Consider the following 15,372-nt stretch of genomic DNA (forward strand, 5'->3'; position numbering starts at 1 on the left):
GCCAAGCAGAACTTCCAAAAACTGCCTTATCCCATGGTTGCTTCTACTATAATGCTCCAAATGAAGATGCCACAAGACAAGAAATCACATAAGCCACCCAAATGCTAAAACTAGCATGCAAAAAGCATTTGTTTCTTCAAGAAAAAATGCTGCTGCACAAGAAATATGAAATGCATTGAGCTGCCTGATAGCGCTTTTCCTATATATGTCCTTCCACTGACATCAGCTGGAATAGTGAGTGAATAATAAAGAGCAGAGTTATTGGTATTAAAGAACAAAATCTCTGTTCACTGTTAATATCCAGTTCTGTAGTTAACATGTATCTAATGCAGGGAAAAAAAAGCACCGAGTCGATATTGTATTCCAGGCAGAAAATGTTAGACTTTAATTAAATGAAGTAAACATCTCATTAGATGTCTATTTTTACAGACACTAATGAATCTTATTGCTGAAGGGGCAAGGAAACATGGCAATGAATAAGATGAAATGTGTTCCTTAAGAATTTTGAGTAGTAAATATTTCCTATGATCTAACAAGGTATAATAAGAAATCTTACTATATTAAAATACCTTTAAGGATGTAAGAAAACTGATCTCTGATCAAGTCATCTATAAATTAGACCACACATTTCCGCTTGGCTTTTAAAAACCTCCTACTCTGATTATAATGCACCACTGCAGAAGATAGTGTTATTTATTTTAGGATATTTCACACTAGGAGAGCAGAAGCTCTCAGCTGCAAGGCAACCTTGAAAAAGGTATAGAGAAATTTCAGCAATAAAGACTCGGTTTTAGAAGTTTTCTTTAGCTTTTGCTTACACCTTTTGGACAGAGCAGCTTACCTTTTATCCTACCTGTTCCCCCTGGTTACATAGTGAGATTTGTACTCATTGTGTTCCCCTTTACCTTCAAAATTCAGGGCACACAGCAATTTTGCCCAAAGCCTGCCTGCCACTGTGCTGGACCTTGTGGGATGCTTCATTTTCCCCATCCATAGGGGGCTGACCTGCTGGTACCTGGTGCCTCCAACCCATCTCTGAGACGGGCTGTCCTCACCCCCCCAGCTCAGTCTCTAACTTGTCTCTTCCTCCTTTCCCAGTTTATTTTTCCCACCCTACCAGCCAATTTCATGCGCCTGTTGGCATCTCTGCCCAACCATATGCCCACTCCCTACCCTCACTGTAGCCTCTTGCCCTGGGTTGAAGCCACTCTCCATGCCCGGGGTGGTGCCACCACCACCTTCTGCCTCATGCACCAGGCTTTGGCATGGTGTTTGCTCTCTGCATGTTTTTCCTGCATCACACACAGCCCTGCTCTCTGCTCTGCCTACAGTGTTAGAGCTTGCAAGGCATCAGTGTGCTTTCTGCAAGGACTGAGACACGCAGGAGCTGTATGTATCTCCATCCCCTGCTCGTCTCTCCCCGACCAGCTCCTGGTCGGGATTTTGATCAGCCATAAGACTTGTGTGCAGCTTTGTGCGTGTATCTCACATTACTCATTCATCAGAGTTCGCCTGTGTGGTTGTTGGTTATTTACAGGAGACCCTGTCTTTCTGTCATGCCCAATGTTGTTTTTCTCTGAAGCATCATCAGGCATTGCTGGAGGCACGATGCCCGGTGTGGGTGATCAAACCTCTTCTCGTCTGCCCTGGAAATCAAGATCAGTCATGGCTTACGGTCCTGTGAGCCAGATGGTTAGCAGGGCTGCTGAATTCATTTCTCGGTCTTTCTGTGCATAAATCCAACAAAATGCTTTTGCCTTCCTACAGCTGGCACATGTGCCTAACGATTTGATCTTTTGCATTTTAAATATTTATTCAGTATTTAATTTAAGCCCCTGAGACTAATCCTGGTGCTTTAACTTAGCCCTCAACTAGTTTCTGTGAATCATCTCTGTCACTGTTTGGTGATCTTCAACAAATTGGCTTCATGTACTAGTGGGGCATAGTCCTTAGTCCTTTCTCTATTTGTATTTTGGGGGTATTTTGGAAAGAGATACTGGTGATTTTTAAAGTATTACAAGGCATTAAACTGTTGTTTCTGTCTTTTAAATTATAGATGGTCTCCATAGAGACACTGAAGTTCTACATTGCTCTCTTGAATTGCCTGAAGAAGTGACACTTAGAATTACATTCGGAACAATGCTAATTAGCAAATGCTGAATTTTAAACAAGCTTCATGGCAAGGTTTTTGTCTGATAGGAGCAGCAACCAGCAATTGACTGACCAAACCAACAAAGCTGAATTACAGACAACATGCTATTTAATTATTCATTAGACATTTTACAGGGTTAACTACAATAGGCACCATTCCCTTTCTGAGGAATCGCCGAGCCAAGCATAAGTGCCTTAGAAATCCAGTATAATAAACAGTCGGACAGAATCAGCAAAATGAAATCTGCTTCCCAAATTACAGTTTTTGTGAGGAGGGGAGAGGCAGAAATAAACCTTTGCAGCCAGTGGATGAAAATGTCCTGGTACATGTACGGAATAGAAATAACCTGTCACAAGCCCAGTCCTGAGCATGCAGACACAGCTACTGTATGAGGATTTTGGTGAAGGAAACTATTGCTGAACTGGGAGGAGGGCAAAACACTTGTGCCCCAACCTAGAATCAGACCTGGAGAATGCAACTGGGTTATGCTCAGCAACTGTTAAGTGAGGGAAGACCCAGGAGAGCCTGCCTGCCATTGTCTCCCATATCAGATGGACACCACCAGTTACGGTGCTAAGATGTCATGGTGTCATGGTGCCATGGTGCCAAGGTGTCATGGTGCCATGGTGCCGTGGTGTATTGGTGTCGTGGTGTCATGGTGAGGCTCCTCAGAGCTGGCCAGGAGGTGAGGTGGAGCAGCTGTAGTGGCCATGGCAGAAATCAGAAAATGCCAACAGTTGCAAACAGGTGGCAGATGTGGATACTGGAAGTCATTAGCCTGGCAAACTGTGAGTATGGAGAAAAAGAATCTTTGGGGAAGGCTTTTGTATTAGCTCAGACCTTTTCACTTCCAGAATAAGCCATGGTCAAAGGAAATGATTGCAAAAAAGTGTAAGATTTGTGGATCTGTGTGGAAGGCACAAAGTGGCTTGAAAGACCTTGAACAGACACTGACCTAAGCTCAGATAACTCTTAGAAAACATAGGCTGGGAAATACATCTGTTTATGCCACTGTTTTGTTTTGATCTTTGTATTTCTTGTGCTAGCTGAAGCACAGGCCAATCTTACTCCAACAAAGTCAAGGAATAAGGACAAGGTTCTGGCTCTCCCAAGCCAAAGGAAGCTGAAGAGGAGACACCTAGACACAAGAGCTGCACACAGGGCCCTGAGAGCTGCACTGCCAGGAGCACTGCAGGTGGTATCCAGGTCACTGCAGTTATTCATGGTTAGACCATAAGGCTAGATGTTAACCATCGGATTTAATTTCAAGGTACATCACAAGTCAGGTTAATTATTCAGGGCCATGCTTTGTGCCAAGATTTATAGTTGGGTGAGGGCAAGCAGCCTGTTTGTATGTTATGTCCTTTCTCTGTAAGGTAGGGGCAACAAAGATTGCTGGTATAGCAGGCAGGGAGCTCAGCCACTGTGGTTATAAGTGTGTGCTGGTGTAACTGATGTTTGTGCAGAGCACTGATCCACAGAGGGAAAGGTGTTTTAAAAGAGTACCAAAGTGATAGTTCAGTTTCATTAGTAATGCAGTGCAATCTCTTAGTGCTCTATATCAGAATTGTTGGGAATTTGTTACTTACATGGATGGAAATGAGTGGTCCTGGGATGATTTCTGCAAGCCTTGATTTGTGGAGCTAAACCTTCTTTCCTTAATGTGTTTAATGTTTTTTTAACTGCCTCAGATGCTTCCCATACATTAAACAAGGCACCACTGTTGATGATGGGTCCAGACATGAAGAAATGAGCAGTAGACCAGACTCTGGCAGCCCCCTGGGATGGACGTGACACCTTGGGATGTGGCTCAGTGGTGTAACGGGCATGTCCCTGCCATCTGCTCTGTCTCAGTAAAAACACAAGTGCAAAATGGGACAACTTTAAAACCCTGTTCTTTCTCTCAGCCAGGGTGATGCATTGCATATCAGGTGTCGGTGTAAGGGGATTGTTTTTTGAGATGAGACAAATGAGTGAGTAGGATGAAACCTATCTCATCAAAGGGAATCAAATGTAACTGGTAATGCTATCCACAGCCATGGTGGTACTTCACCATCCTTATTCTGCTATAACTACCTACATACAGGTTTAAACTTATTTTAGGATAATAAACTCTATCTGTCTAAAGTGGTTCACAATCTGGAGTCATTTATTTTTCTGCTATTGCTTTTTCATAGCAGCATCCACTGTACTTACCACAAGCATTTGAATGGTCTGTTGCATGAGATTTGCCCTTACAACAGTCTCTGTACATTGTAGTTCTGGTAAATAATATTTGTGCTGAACCTGAGTACAAGAAAGTTCTCATCTCATGTCTTATTGTCTGCGCAGTGTCCACCATTATTATGACTGCATGTCCCAAAATACAAAGAAGGGCTCCCATAAGGATACAGTTACATGCATTTCCCTTTTTCTTTCAGCCTGCATATATTATCCTAGCTAGTTTTCTCAGTGGCATGGAAAAGCTGGGTGTTGAAGCCCGCAGACTTCTGGTTCTACCCTGGAACCGAATCCCACACACTTCTCAGAAAGCAAAAACTCTCCTTGCATGTGTCCACTGAGCACGGCAATGTAGGAGTATACATAAGGGAGGGAGAGCCTAGAATAGGACCTTTTAATTTGACAAACGGGAGGCACAAAGATGCTGGCTTGCTGATGTTGTTGGTTCAGACAGCTAATCTCAGCAACATCCAGGCACATCTGCTGGTATCAGCACACTTGTATATGTTTGAGTGAGAGTACAGTGTTGTTCACCAAAGGGTTCCTAAATGATCACACGAAGATACACACAAACAAAAAAGGGAGCCTGATGTTTACCAGTAACCTTCTCTCTCCATTTGCCCATTTGCATGGTGCCAGCCATAAAAGTATCTACTTCTCTTTATGTGATTGCTTTCTTATCTAGGTAGGATCCTGCCTCAGGGATGGCATCCACAAGTGGATTTGCCTTGCTTGCATGAAAAGATAGCCAGACACTTTCTAACTGCCCTGAGTCCTAGACTCCCAATGCTATTTCATGGTCTGAGATGATGGTGGATTCTCTTTAAAGCAGCTTTGTTTGGGGGTGTGTAACCTTAGGAAAGATACCAGCAAAGCAGCCCTGATCCATATGCAGCTGGGAACAGGCAGTGGGTTTGAAGGAGAGGATCACAGGAGGCTGAGGGAACAAGCACTGGTGGGGTGCCCCAAAGCCAGGGTCAATGGATCTCTCCAACTCTGAGGATTTTAAGGGTGCAAGACCCCAGTGAGTGTCAGATCCCTCCTTCAGTACTTCTTGGGCTAGGAAAGGAGGGTTATGGGCTGGAACGCTTGGCTGAATCAGTTGAACAGAAATTAGAAGGAAATGTTTGTTTAATAGTTTTATTCACTTTAATGTGTTTTCCTGTTACCTAGGAACAAATTAGCAATTACTTCAAATCTGATATCCAAAGAATGCACCTCTGGAGCTGACCTGACTGCATGAGTTTTGGCTGCACCTCGGTCCACATGTGTTTTTGAGCAGTTTGGTCTGAGTCCAAAAGTAATTTAAATCCAAACAGTGCTTGTTGTTTTATGAGTGTGGCTCTGACTGCTGAATTAAACAAAAATGTGAAAAATAAAATGAAAGCAAGCAAAGGAATTATCAACTGCTATAAAGCCCATTTGAATTTTCCATGTTTATTATTATAGTGACCCATCACTTGAACCAGTCATTTCAATCTACATTGCTTGAAGAACTACGAAGCAACTGTACTTTCTACCAAAAGCTGTATTAAAACACATTATCAAGAGAGCTCACTCTCTCAGAGCTGAAGATGTCTCCTTAGACTAATGTTCAGCTTCTGTATTTTCTGGCATTTGGTTGATTTATCCATGCAGCCATAATATCACAATGCTGCAGGCTTTTATGTTTCATTTCCTAGCTTTCTAAAGGAAGCAAGAAAAATAAAAAGGTAATTTAATGCACTCCACAATTACTATTTAAGCATTACATCATCAGAAAGGCTGTCACTAACTAGTAAGTGGTCCCAATGACAAGACAGCATTACCTAGCAACTGCAGATAAGCCATTAACTCTTTTTTGAGTATCATATCCACCACTGAGGCTGGAAAATACATTGTAGAGAACAAATGAATATGCCCAAGTGCCTGAAAAAAAAAAAAAAAAAAAGCTTCTTCCATCTTGTGATTATGGTGTGAACATTTTGCTCTATAATTCTGAAAAGATGCCCAATTCAGTTCTCTGAAAGAACATATGAGGACCAAACGGCTGTGAAGGCAGCTTCTGAGAAAGAAGGGAAGCATGATGAATCACACCAGTGCTATGTGTGCAGTCGCAGGGTGAGACAGGATTTTTCTTTAGCCTGAAGAAGGACTACTGGTTAAAATATTACCAAGTCTCGGGAGGTTTATAGTTATTATTTACACATCTCACAGGTCTTTGTAACCCTTCAGAAATGCATCTGGCATTTTAGGGAACATGCTATGTTCACCCCATGTTCTGTATGGCAGAAAAAGATAGAGCTAGGTCTCAGCTTCAAATTTAAGTAAGCTTTATGTGAAGTAAACAAAATTGCATCTGAACTCTGCTATGACTTTCATGGGAACAAGCAGGTCCTAAGGGGTGAAAAACTTTGGATACCTCCTAGGTCCAGCCCCTCTCCTGACAAATGCTAGCAGCCCCTGAATCTGCGCACTCCCCAGGAAACTTCTGGGACTTCTCTTGCCACAGCTTTGGACATCTGCAATCCACACTGAGAAACTGAGCAAGGACCTCCACTGCAGCTGCGACTCAGAGCAACATGCCAGGAAAACAGCAGCAGAAGCTACAAGAAGGAGGAATTTGGAAGAGGCACCGAGAACTGGCTCTGTGTGCATAGTACTGGACTTGCTGCCAGCAGGGCAGCATCTCCATAGACTCTCATCTTCTTGAAGAATTGTCTTTAGTTTCAGTGGTATGTGGACTTCTGTCATCTAACACAGAAGTAACATACCCAGAAGAAGACTATCAGATACAGACAAAGCTCAAACCCTGATGTTTTCATGTGACTAAAGAATGGAGGAAAAATGTATGCGTCCTCCGATTCTTACCCTCAGCCTAGACAGGTTTCCAGGCCTTCACAAAGTCCTCCATCGGGTCTGATCAAGAGTCAGAAGGCTCCATCTATCCCCGAACACTGCCTTTCATTTTGTCTGAGTATAGGTGTGTAGTAAGATATACAGCAGTCCAATCTGTAGGTCTTTCCTTAAATCGCATGGCTTGTGGTAGCCATGAAAGAAAGCCAGCAGATCAGGGAAATGTGTGGAGAGGAAGAAAGGCCCAGAAACAAGCAGCAAGGAAAACACTCTATTTTCTTCTCAAGTCCAAAAAAAAAAAAAAAGTGTTCTGGCCAAACATCACTCTAATGTGAGCAATTCCTCTATAGTTTATTCCAAATAAATAAACTGTCCAACGGTTATATATGACATGGCATATTTCAGCCTTTAAATGGGTGCAGGGACTGCACCACTTACTATGTTTTCATTCCAGATGACTGAAGCTTTTTAAAATCCTCCCTCCCCCCATCCAAAAAATAAGATGTCATACTAAATCACTACTCTGATATGATTATAAAAACACTCTCTTTGATTAATGCGTTACTTTGTTACAAGCAATAATAAAGAACAATAACAACTAGCCAGCACAAAAGAGCAGGCGTTTTCAGGAGAAGTGCAGAGAAGCAGATAAGTCCTAATTTGTGCTCTGCAACGGCTCAGGCCAGCCAGGAGCTGACACTGCCTCTCACTGACTCCAGTATCTCATAGGCTCACTGAGCATCTCATAATATCAACTCCATCAGTGCAGTTACAAGTACTCAGTGTCCACATCACCTGTTAACATAAATATGGTTAAGGGGATACAGCATCTGTAAGAGCTAGTCCAAATGCTGGTGAACACCATTACTATTTCCCCAGCATAAGAAAGCTGCACGCTCTCAAGCCACCAGTATAACTATCACCATCAGTGCCATGGTGATCAAAACATGTACATGATTTTGCAGTATTTTCATATTGTAAAATACATAGAGACATTAAAGCCCCCAGTCTCATTGTCTGTGAACACTGCCGGCAACTTGGAGTTTGTTAGACTATACACACAGCTTTGTGAACTATAGGACCTGAGCCAAATCCCTGAGCCTGATCCTTCTATAATGTTATGACTCCATTTACTGCACCAATTCTAATTGTTTTCCTTATTTTAATTAATTAGTTTCTCAACGGGAACAATATGTTCTATGCATTTCAGTGCGAGGAGATTACTACACCTGTAAGTTTGCTCAATTCATTTGGTCTGTGACCTTGCATCCTCTAACTCCAGGTGAGCACTGGATTTACAGAATAGCACTGCATCTCCTGCAGCATCCAGACACCTAAGCCCTTGACTTCACACAGAGAAACTCATTAGAAAACCAGCTAGAAGAGGCAGAAATAAAATTAAAACAAAACATGGAAACTGTTGTTGCAAAGTAAAAAATGGCCCAGAAGAAGGTAATTCCATTAGTACATTTGCTAACGTAAGGTAAAATGGCAACTCTAATGGAGACTTTCAGCAGAAATCATAAATGAGCAATGAAGATACTGGTCTTTTTAAGTGCCACATGGTTCAGTAGAGAACTCACTACCATTTAATGAACAGTTTGTTAAGGGAAAGAAAAGAAGCAAATTTTGCCCTCAATTACAGTCAATGGGATTGCTTGTGTATGTCAACTGTAACTCAAAGTGACATTCTTGTTATATTAAATATTCACTGAAACTCACATTAATACATGTATTGTTTTAATGGATCATTTTATTCTCTGAGTGCATAATTCCCACCTTTTTTTTTTTTTTTTTTTTTTTCTTAGCATAGCACTGCATATTACCTAATCATAATGAGAAAACGTACACAACTTCAAAATACTGCAATGTAGGAAATTTTGAAAGCTCAAAATGCAGCAAGACCATCTCAGCAACTTTATTCTGAGGGCAAAGCTGTTGGGAGAGTGATACTTCCTCTATTCACCGAGGTAAGCCTTGACTACCTAAGAAAGAGGCCAGATTATTCAAAAATACTTGTCACTCTGCACTTCCTTAACTCTTTTCAACTTCAACTTTTCAACTATTGTTGACTTTGAAAACATTGCCTCCTGGATAGTCTGCAATGTATGAGTTAAATTGCAGATATTATTTTATTTAACTTAATATTAAAACTAACAGAGAGAAATACAAAATGCAGTGTCAGACAATAAGGCCATTAGAAACTTCCCTTTTGCATATCCTGGCATTTGTTGACTTGACCAGTTTGCATTTAATTTCTTTGTTTGTTTTCTTTCTAAAGGGAAAAAAAAAAAAAAACACTTCTGGCTGAAGGCAAAAAATGACAGTCTTTTCCTAAATATAAAAGTTCCCCCAAATATTATCCTTGGGGAGCAACCAAATCAAATATATTTGTTTCAAAGTTGTTTCTATTTTTATTTTATTTTCTAAGTTAGGAACGCGTGAGAAAAAGAGATTATAATGGAGACTGTTTTTCATTCTTGACCATAGCAGGTACTGGCAAGATCTTGCTATGATTTATGTGCATACATCTTATATTTCATTCTCTTATCTTTTTAAATGAGTTGTGAATAATTCACAGAGAATGGCTGGGTGGATAACAGAGTTTGTGCACCCCTGAAGATTGAAATCTTCTAATTACCCAGCCACAAATATAGCTTGGAAGTAGTAACACCAGGTTTCCTTACCCCACATATCCATGGCCCAGAGCTCATCCTTATGTATGAGCCCTTCAGTATCCAGCTTCCAATTAGTTCTCAGCTTGTCCTTCAAGACATCCAACAAAACTGACAGTGAAGACAATGTTCATAAGAGGCCACTTGCCCTCTGGGAAGTCAACTGTCACTATCAACTTTGTTGCAGTAAAAAATTAAATGTTTGGCATGTGGTAATGACTTACCTGTCACTATTGCCTCAGACCAGGCTTGAGCCTCTCCAAAAAGAGGCTAATAAATCCCTATTAAGCCCTTCTTCTTACTTCCCAATAAATCCTCCTCCTTGACCATTAGCTCTTGAGTCCACTGACCTGAGTACACATTTAAGAAACTTTGGTAGTTATCTGAAAAAAGATAAAAAGAAGACAGAAGCTGAGATGATAATTAAGACATATGGAAATAATGTGATAATGTTGTTTTTATGCAGGCAGGCAGTCTACTAATAACATCATCGCAAAGCACTTGGAGGTTTTTAACAGGAAGAAAACAATGGAGCTGCACAAGATATCCAGAATTCAGTGGCTTTGATTAAAAGCTCCTCTTCTGATTAGTTTGCTGTGAGCAGAACCTGTGATTGCTAAGGAATAGTAAAAAAATACAGCACTATGCAAATTAAAAAAAAAAAAAAGAGGGAGACTTTTCCTAAGGAAAGGAGCTGTACAGGTCAGGGAGATTGACTGAACAGTGGGAAGACACCAGTTTTTGCCCTAAGACTCCTGAAAAACACTGTAATAGACAGTCCTGGCTATGTAACTCCACTGTAAGCACCATTATGAAGACAGCAGATAGGCTTGGGTCAACTGTAGTGGTATTTTGGCAATACCACCATCTATTCTCCTTAAGACTTGAGCAAAAGTTAGCCAACACTTCTTCCATGGCTACTTACAGAAAGGTGGCTCCACAGCTACACTTTTCCAATGCCAGGAAATCTTTAATTTTTAATGTAAGTTTATCCTGAGCCTATTCCTACCTCTTGGTTCTTCTGCTGGCATTGTCCTTTGGCTTAATTTCTTTCCTAGTATTTTTTCCTGATAATACTTATATAAGAGAGTCATAAAAGCATTACAGATGTTCATCCTGATCCAGCAGAAAGGAAAAAAAAAAAAAAAAAAAAAAAAAAAAAAAAAAAAAAGGACAGCATACACGTCATGCTGTAATGAGTTGGATGGCAGGAGATTTAAAGGTATGAAATTTCTGTTTGCATCTGAATTTCAAAAGTGCTGTGCTGGGATGTGAGGAGGGGAACAGAGGTGTTTCATTTAAAAGGAAGAGACCTCTTACAAGTTTAAATTTGAATTTGCCTAAAGCTTTGGGGTCTTTGGATACAAATGCTTAATGCTGATTGCTGTGGATGGCCCACATCCACCTGTGAGATGTTTCAGTGCATGTTTTCGCATGCAGGGCAGCAACAACAGGAGCTGCTGAGCTGGGACCAGCTCTCTCCAGCCCTTCCAGCCTGCCAACATCCCCGTTACACTTCCCTAGGCCATAAAAACAAGACATAAGTGCTGATCTGGGGTTGGCTCCAGGCTGGTTGACACAACCTGGCCTGACAGCTGGCCACTCTGGTAGGCATGGGAAGGTTTGGCTGGGCTGCCAGCCCCAGCCCTGCAGCTGCATTCCTCTTGGAGGGCAATAAAAGCAGCAAACGGGGAGCTCAAGCTTACACCGGCCTGCTCTCTCCTATAGTAATACCAACAATACCACAAATCCCTTTTCCCTGCTGTGCCAAGAAGCTGGATAAGGCTTGAAGGATGCAGTCCCCAGCATCTGAAGCATTGTGTGGGCCTCTCCAAGCCAGTTTAGGCCTGGTCCGTCAGGCACTGGTGCTGGCAGAAGCAGCAAAATGCATGGCACAGGCTGCCAGAGAAGGCAGCGAGCGCCCGGGTGCCCAACCCAGGGCCTTGCAGCCAGGTGGGGACATGGGCACCATGGTGTCCCCACAAAGGGCCTCTGGGGACAGCGGGGAGGATGCGTGGCAGTCACTACTGTGACACAGAGACATGCTGGGCCTCGGCCTCCATGTCCAGGCTGTTCTCAGAGGAAGGGGTTCAAGCTTCAGTGCCCTCAGCCCACTGCCAGTGAGGACATCTACTGAGCAGCCAGAGGACCAGGTCAGGGGGCCACGTAGTGACTCCGTGACAACAGGGTCTGTGAATGGAAATCGGCAGCCACGAGTACTTATGTGGGATGAAGTTATAAACAAGGCTCCTCTGCAGGCTGCCAAATGGGCATTTGCCAGCACTAATTTTTGTTAACTTCTTGCAGGTTGCATCTGAATCAACGAGCTCATGTTGAATGGCTCTGTACCATGCTCTATTTTCTAGACCATTTGCTAAGCTACTTAAAATGAGGAAAGTGTTCGCATTTGATTTCACTACTAAGTATTAATTTGGGGCCTGTTATACCCTCTCCATAGTCTTCTACTAGTTTCAAAACTGATGTGATGAAACAAAGAATTAGGGCTACAGGCTAAAGAGGGGAGCTAGAAAATATTCTGCTGTATTTTGAACCTTCACTGTTGTTCCAGGAATGGTTAAAGCCCTAACCCCCTCCTCAGCTACTATCTGACGAGTATTGTAATCTCTGTTTTTTACAGTAAAGGTGTTTGAGTTCTTGGATGTGCCTGTAATCTCCTTGGTGTCAACATTTATAATCAGCATAGCCCCTGCTCCCTGGGATATGAGCAGCAAGGTCCCAAGTGTTGATTCAGCAGACACCCTTGGACTGAGCCTACCAGGCTCAGAGGAAAAAGTTCTCATTTCTCCATACACAGATTTGCAGGAACCAAGAGAATGGACTCTACCACCTCCTCCCGACCAGGAATACACCCACAGCATAAGGCTATGAAGCACCATGAAACTACTACACTCAGCACCGAACAAGATAGGAACAAAAATTCCAGTAGGGACAAACCCACTGATCGGAGCACACATTGACTAATGGCAGGGTATGTGGGACTGCACACCAGCCTTAGGTCCACTGACAACTTCACTACTGTGAAGCATCACTGGCAGAAAGATTTGGGATGTAGATTTCCCCTCTCCAGGGAGAGTACACGCTCATGCATGGTCTTTTTCTCTGCATCAGGTAGTATTTATTCTATACAAAGTGGGTAGCTGTGTGGGGATGGAGCGAAGCTGTCCTCTGTCCCCTCTATCACAAAGGACTGCTTGGCCACCTGCAGGGCAGGCTCAGAGCACCGACTTCCCTCGCCATGCAGGTGTCTTTTTTCACCCCAGAGTGAAGTAGCTGGATCCTGGAGACTGGCAGGGTGTAAGGCGTGATCACTGAACATAGAGGCAGTCTGGTGACAGTGACCGCATCTGCTCACCTCACAGACAAGCAGGAACAGACATGGCACTGGGCAATGCTTGCACAGGGGAAAAGCTTTCCTAGCAGCAATGCTGTCAGCTCTTCATAGCCTTTTCCCAATGTCCACATCGTACAGGTCCGGGCTGAGCACTCCTTGAAGCTTCTTCTCTGCATCAGTTCTTTCCCCTCTAACCCAAGCAGAGTCTGGGAGATTAACACAGACTTGTCTTGGCAGTTTTGTTTCTGTGGCTGGGCCACTGTAATATGCAGTGGGTTGCATTCACAAGGCCATTTGCATGTTTCACCTTTTTTTTTTTAATCTATTTTAGATCTTCCTTCAAACACTTCTGCCCCTGCTTTGCCTCTCTTCTCTGCAGGGATTCTCCCAGAGCTGGCACCACAGAAATCTCTCATCATCCCTTAAAGAGCTCTTCTGTGTGAGTGCTTTGCCAAACAAACTCATCTTTTATGCCTTCCTGAGCCCATCAGTCCAGCTTTCCTGCCTTACTTATACCAGTAACACTTTTTCCTTTTAAACATTTTTTTTTTAATTATTTTCATTGCTTTTTTTTTTTTTTTTTTTTTTTTTTTGAGGGTATAATAAAAAATTAAATGAAACCACAAAACCTCATTTTGTAAAATTTGGTCTGACCTACATCTCCAGAATCAAAGAAATTCTGAGCTAATGATGAATCTGCTTTGTTCATCTAATCCTGTTTAATTGCCATGGTTCATGGACACCAAGCTGGTAGTGCAGGAACAGAAGAAGATGGTAGGGTGAGGCCTTTGCTGATTTTCACTGAAAAGAGCGATGGATATTTTCATATTTGGAAATATAAAACTGGGATAAATTTTTCTGTAAGGTGATAAACTGCAAAGTGGGTCAAGTCCCAGACCGAAATATTTAACAGCAACCTATTCACTCAAAACAAAGTGTACTCAATTCATTATAAAATCTGTATGTTTGTCTTGGAAAGCTTACAAACATGTCCAAGAACATTGAAAACTTCACTGCAAAAAACAGAGGTGCCAATGGTCTTTAGGGTGAGCAGAGGCCTTTATCAGGGATTCAGGAGACAGTGACTTGGGAATAGCGGGATATCAAGTCATTTTGTGTTTCTAGTTCTGGCAAAAATAATAATAATAACAATAATAAAAACTTACCAATCCAATAGAGTTAGAATGTTTTTGCTGCAGTACTAGCAGTCAATATTATGCACTCAATCCATAGCCCAAAAAAGTGGTTCCATTTTCTCAGCAGTTCAGCCAATATGACCAATTAATGCCTGCTCCAGTTATTGTCTTAACTGATCAAATTAATTTAGTATGGAATTTGGTCTTAACAGTCTGTAAATCACTAAAAAAATGTCTTCATTGCTATACAAGTAGATTCTATAACCCTTGGGTAATATCCTAGGAACTAAAGCTACATGAGAGATTAGGACACGTGAGATAGATAATAAAAAATTTGAAACAGATTAGTTCAGTACTTCATCCTTAAATTAATAGCACCATTTGACTGGCAGTTTGAAGTCATTTACATATGAAGGATATTAATCATGAATAAGAATCTGAATTCTTCTCTACCCTGTTAAAAGTAGAAGCACTGAAGTATGTTCCATTATTTCATAGTAAGCAATGTAATCTACCCAGGTGTATATATTATTAGATTTCACTTTTTCATTTATACATATTCACTAATGGCAATAGCTTTTATATGAAGAAGTTTTTTGCCACATCGATGAAGGAAGGTTATTTTCCCCCATATAGTGACTACCTACTGTATTGAAGCGGGTCTAATGTGTCTAAGTACAGAGTACTAAAACGGCATTATTAGAACTACTGCTTCATAAAACTTCAAACTACCATAATAATTTAATAGTGCAATCAGACATTATATGACTTTTTCTGCAGGCTTACATCTGTAGCTGAGAGCTTCCTACTTGTAGTTTTTGCATGGGTGTACTGCTGCATCAGTTTAGTAAATAGTAACTGCATCTCCTACTCTAGAGCTATCTGTTAGCAGAATTAAGTTCAGTTAGGTGTTCTTTGCAGAACAGGCAACTTGTGGCTCTAAGGAATAGAGATGAGACATTTAACATCCCAGATACCCCCAGACCGGGCACCCCCAGCCTG

Source organism: Anas acuta, chromosome 5, assembly GCF_963932015.1.
Source record: "Anas acuta chromosome 5, bAnaAcu1.1, whole genome shotgun sequence".
Classification (NCBI taxonomy): domain Eukaryota; kingdom Metazoa; phylum Chordata; class Aves; order Anseriformes; family Anatidae; genus Anas; species Anas acuta.